We start from the raw sequence: 5,716 nt of genomic DNA, 5'->3' as shown, positions 1-5,716 counted from the left end.
CCATTAACCTTCTTCCTGCCTATGCGTTTTTCTTCACCACAACAACAATGGTAGGAGCTTCAATGACCTGAGATGTGGTTGCCACAGGCACAGCATCAAGGTGGGGGGCACCAGAGCTGTTGCCCTAGCAGGACCTGTCCAGACAAAAGGAAAGAGTTGGAAGACCACAACCCTGGGCATGAAATTTGACAGCAACCTCCAACAACTGGAATTCTTTCTGGCCATGTCCTGACATACCTGTGAGAGTACAGTCAGAAATTCCCACTGACGGTGCCAAAATGAGGAGCATCACCCTGGTACTAGAGGGAGCCACAGCCCGCTGGATGATGGCATTTCACAATGTGAATGCACCTGAGCTGAGAAATTTCAATCAGTTTATGACAGCACTTTGTTGGCAGTTCAAAGACCCCCTAGCTGTCTGTAAAACCAGGGACTGCATCAAAACCATGTGCCAAAACCTCAGAGTGGTGGCTGAATACACAGAAGAGCTGGCATGCTGACTCAATGAGTGGCCTGAGGACATCTTCATCCGCTGTTTCAAGGATGGAGTGAACAATGATTTGTACTATGCCTGTGTCTCAAGGGGAGTCCCTGCACCCTTCCACAACTCATATGTCCTGGCTATAGAAGTGGAGACCAGACATGTAACAAGTACTCCTGGCCCAGTCATGGAAAAGGTCACCATCAGAGAAGAGAGAGGTGATGGAACCACAAAACCTGCAACCATGCTCAGTGCTCACTTCGGCAGCACATATACTAAAATTGGAACGATACAGAGAAGATTAGCATGGCCCCTGCACAAGAATGACATGCAAATTCATGAAGCGTTCCATATTTTTGATTCTGCATATTACTGGGTGATTGGAATGGCGTTATGGATACCAAGAAAGATAAGAAGGCTCTCCGCCGAAATACCAAAACGCGAGCAAAACTACCTGTCCTTCTTCGATATGATAGAGGATTTTGAATTGAGAGATATCTGGCGAGAAAGGAATGCAGAAGAATATGACTTTACCTTTTTTTTTCTGATAGACATCAATCCTTTTCCAAGATTGACTTCATATTAACAACCAATGATTTGCTTTCTAGGGTAAAGAAGACGAAGATATGCTCCAGAGCCTTATCAGATCATAATCCGGTTTCGATGGAGTTGGGATCCGAGCAAGAAGGTCTTGGAGACTGAAAGAAAACTTATTTAGATATGAGCAAAACATTAATGAATGTAAAAAGTTGTTAAAAGAATATTTTGTTTTTAACATGAATAAGGGTACATCTATGGAAATGGTATGGGATGCAAGTAAAGCGTATATGAGAGGAGTTCTGATAAATATGAATAGATTACATAGACCCAAACAGGGGGAAAAGAGAACTGAACTTGAAAATGAAATTAGGAAGAGAGAGCAGGAGCTAATCTTAAAACCAGGAGACAAAAAGATCAAAGAAACAATCACATTATTAAAAGAGCAATTTAACATGCTGATGTCAGATCAGGTGGCTACCAATTTGCTATATGCAAAACACAACACTTTCTGTAATGCAAACAAATCTGGTAGATGGCTAGCATATTTGATTAGGAAAAAACAGAAGGCTCGTAATATATCGAAATTACAATTTAAAGGGAAGGAAGTGTACCAATAGGAGGAGATTCAAAGGGTCTTTTGTGAATTCTTTATAGGATTGTACACGAATGATAAAATCCAAAGCTTAGATATAGATAGATATCTGGATAAAGAAAAAATACCCATAGTTAAAGACGAGCAGAGGGAAAGACTGAATCAACCAATAACTTCGGGGGAAATTCTCCAATAATTAAACAGCTAAATGCAGGGAAAGCACCTGGTACAGATGGCTTGACGACAGCTTACTACAAAAATTTGCAATTAGAAATGGTAGAACCGCTTAAGTAATTATTTAATAAGATCCAAGTGGAAGGGATCCTTCCATCTTGGAAGACAGCCTTTATATCCTTGATACCCAAAGAAGATCAAGATCTTACTCAACCAAAAAATTATAGACCCATATCATTACTCAATACAGATTATAAAATTTTCACTAAAATACTAGCGAATAGGTTAATGTTGGCTACTCAGCTATTGATTCATAATGATCAAACAGGTTTTATTCAAGGGAGACAAATGAGAACTTACGTAAGACTAATTCTCAATACATTAGAATACCTGGGAAAGAACAATCAAATTCCTGCTGCGCTTATATTTTTAGATGCTGAAAAAGCCTTTGATCGAGTTAATTGGCAATTCCTGCTGAAAATATTGCAAAAAATGCAAATAGGAGAGCACTTTTTACAATCAATTAAAGCAATATATCAGGAACAAACAGCTCAAATCATAATTAATGGGAGTCTAACAGATTCATTTAAAATTGAGAAAGGTTCAAGGCAGGGTTGTCCCTTATCCCCATTATTGTTTATTATAACTTTGGAACTATTGTTGAATAAAATATGGGGTTCAGGGGACTTACAGGGAATCAGGATTACGCAGCAAGAATATGGAGTACGTGCTTTTGCGGATGATTTGGTTATAACATTAACCCAACCACAGGAATCTAGTAAGGTTTTAATGAATATGATTAATCAATATGGTCAAGTGTCAGGATTTAAAATAAACTTAGGGAAAACAAAGATACTAGCTATAAATATGAATACTAAACAAAGGGAAGAATTAGAAGGAATGACAGGATGTGAAATAGTTAAAAAGGTCAAATATTTAGGAGTCTATATCTCAACCTCAAACGGGAAGTTATATAAGTATAATTATGAACCACTATGCCATAGTATACAGAGAGAGATGAAAAAATGGGAGAAATTACAGTTATCTTTGCTGGGAAGAATAGCAGCAGTGAAAATGAATATTCTACCTAATTTTTTTTTTTTTCAAACGTTACCAATACTTAAAAAAGATGCAAGTCTGCTAGAATGGCAGAAGGGTATTAATAAATTTGTATGGGCAGGGAAGAAGCCGAGAGTAAAACTAAAAATAATGCAAGATGTGAGTAAAGAGGAGGCTTGAAATTACCCAATTTAAAACTATATTATGATGCAGTAGTTTTATCTGTAATTAGTGACTGCATTAATTTAACAGATGATAGAATACTTAATATTGAAGGGCATGATTTGGTATATGGTTGGCATGCTTATCTGCTATACAACAAAAAGGTGGATAAGAATTTCAAAAGTCATATTTTAAGGAATGCTCTACTGCTGGTTTGGAAAAAATATCAATACAAACTAAACGATAAGATATCCATGTGGGCTATTCCCAGACACGCAATAGAAAATATGAACATAGTACAATGTACTAGGATGTAACTACTTACAGATAGCTTCTTACTGCAGAAAGAGGTGTACTACAACTGAAACCCTTGGATGTTCTAAAAGAGGAAAAGGTAATTCAAACATGGTTTCAGTACAGGCAGTTACAGGCTAGATGGAAAATAGATTAAAAAATTGGCTTTATCCAAGTCGAGGATAATTTACTTAAACAAATTAGAGATCAAAGTCCAATGCATATAAAGAGATTATATAATGTATTAATAGAAATTGACTCGGAAACAGAATTAGTTAAAGACTGTATGATAAAATGGGCTCAAAATGTTGAAGAACCAATAATGTTGGATACATGGGAAAAGATTTGGGTGAGAAATGTAAAAATTTACACAAGCCCAAAACTTGAGAGAAAATTTTTATAAGATGTTTTATAGATGGCCTTTAGATCCTAAAAAAATGGCTTCTATGTATTTGAACTTACAACCTAAATGCTGGAGATGTGATTGTGTGGACGCTACATATTTTCATACATGGTGGACTTGCAAAAAGGTTAAAGCATTTTGGATAAAAATATGGCGGATTATGCAAAATGTTCTTAAAAAAAGGATAAAGTTTACCCCTCAGTTATTTTTGTTAGGCATAATTACTGATTGTACAGTTGTAGAGACTAATCTGATATTGCATTTAATAACTGCAGCTAGATTGTTGGTGGCGCAATACTTGAAGAAGGAAGATTTGCCTACTATTCAAGAATGGACATTAAAAGTAACAAACCTAGCCGAGATGGCCAAAATATCTGCATATCTTAAGGACCACTCAAACGAGAGATATAAACTGGAGTGGAAAAGATGGATTGACTATACTCAAAACAAATATGGGACTAAGAAATTCCAGATAGTTTATGATTAGAGATCAGGAATTATAAATTATCTAGAGTTAGTTTAGCAAGGAGGAGCTGGAGCTCAATGGAAATACGTTATTAACTATCTTTTTTGGTTTGTTTTTTTTAACTGTACCTTAGATTCTCTTTATTAAAGATTTATACCCTGTATGGTTCTGGGAAGTCGGGGGGAGGGGGAAGGTTGGGGGGGGGGGCTTGCTTCAAATGTGGCAAGGAAGGCCACTCGGCAGCAGAGTACAAGACTGGCTGCCTGGCTAAGAAAACCACTCCTGGCCCTATGGGAAAAACCACCAAGGCACCACAGCAGGCTAGGAAGACGCACTTAGGAAAGTGGAGGTTGGGGATTTCATTCTGTCACCAAAGTGGCATGAGGGAACTCTGACCCCACCGACCAATGGCAAGGGGTTAACAAACCCAATGACAACCCCTTGGTAAATGGCAGAGTAACAATCCCCATAGAGCTAAGTTTCCAAGCTTCAGAGTCGAAAGCAGAGGTTGGTTTCGGCTGGTTCGGTCCGGATCAGGTAGTAGTGGCAGCAGTAGGAGGCTCCCCCCCCCCCGGATGCTTCTGCTCATGTGTGAAGTGTCATGCGTGTGCACAAACTGGTAGTAAAAAAATTAAAACCCACCATTGGTCGAAAGCCACCTTATGGGCCCTGCTAGACTCAGGCTGTATCAAATGCCTGATTTGCCTGGCTCTGGTTGAGAAATTGGGGATCTGCTTGAGGTGGCTGAAAGTCCCGATTGCATTTTGCCAACTAGATGGATCAAGAGCGGGGGGCCCATGTAGAAACTCTAAGCTTCATAGTTGCTCCCAGGATGGAACGGGGCCTGGTATCAGGGCTAGCTTGGCTAAAAAAGTGGAATCCTTGTGTAAACTAGAGAAGTGGACTGCTAAAAACCCGAATGAACCGCCCTCCCTGAGAGCAAGGGGGAATCCAGAAGGCAACCTATCCACAGTGCAAATTAGGGGGAACAGCGCAGGGACAGGAAAAGGTCCTCCCTGTTAGCCCCAAATAATATTGGGACTTAAGAGAGGTATTCACTGAAAAGGGGTTGGATGAACTTTCCCCTCACCGATCAATGGACTGTGCTATAGAGATCCTGCACAGAGCTAAACTGCCTAAGCTAAAACCATATTCAATAACCTTGAGGAAGTTAAATGAACTATGGTTGTTCACTGGCAAAAGCCTAACCAGTGGATTCATTCAGCCAGCACGACCCGGGGTAGGAGGCCTGTTCTGAGAAAGAAGGGATGGGACACTTCATCTATGCATTTATTATAAAGAGCTAAATGTGGTCTGCATGGAAAATATTTACCCACTGCCCCTGATGAAGGACATGTTAGTCCACTTGGCTAAGGGCAGAATATTCACTAAATTGGAACTGCGAGAAGCTTTCTATTGGGTGAGGATCAGGGAGGGAGACGAATGGAAAAGTGCTTTAAACTGCCCTTTAGGGAGCTTCCAATTTAAAGTCCTCCTCCAGGGTGCCCTGGTGTGTTTATGCAATTAATAAATTAGGTCCTATAT

At 39.5% G+C, this 5,716-nt stretch overlaps 1 non-coding gene across 1 annotated transcript; it reads left to right on the top strand.

Annotated features, from left to right (window-relative positions):
• The first annotated feature begins 732 nt into the window (after positions 1–732).
• Positions 733–839, top strand: LOC148044147 (U6 spliceosomal RNA). The gene has a single exon (XR_015697783.1). It is a non-coding gene; the product is annotated as a U6 spliceosomal RNA (small nuclear RNA).
• Positions 840–5,716: the final 4,877 nt, after the last annotated feature.

The sequence above is a fragment of the Thamnophis sirtalis genome, unplaced genomic scaffold, assembly GCF_051295495.1.
Source record: "Thamnophis sirtalis isolate CommonGarterSnake01/CBP01778 unplaced genomic scaffold, rThaSir2_p1.2 scaffold_9, whole genome shotgun sequence".
NCBI lineage: Eukaryota > Metazoa > Chordata > Lepidosauria > Squamata > Natricidae > Thamnophis > Thamnophis sirtalis.
This window is presented reverse-complemented; position numbering and strand designations above follow the sequence as displayed.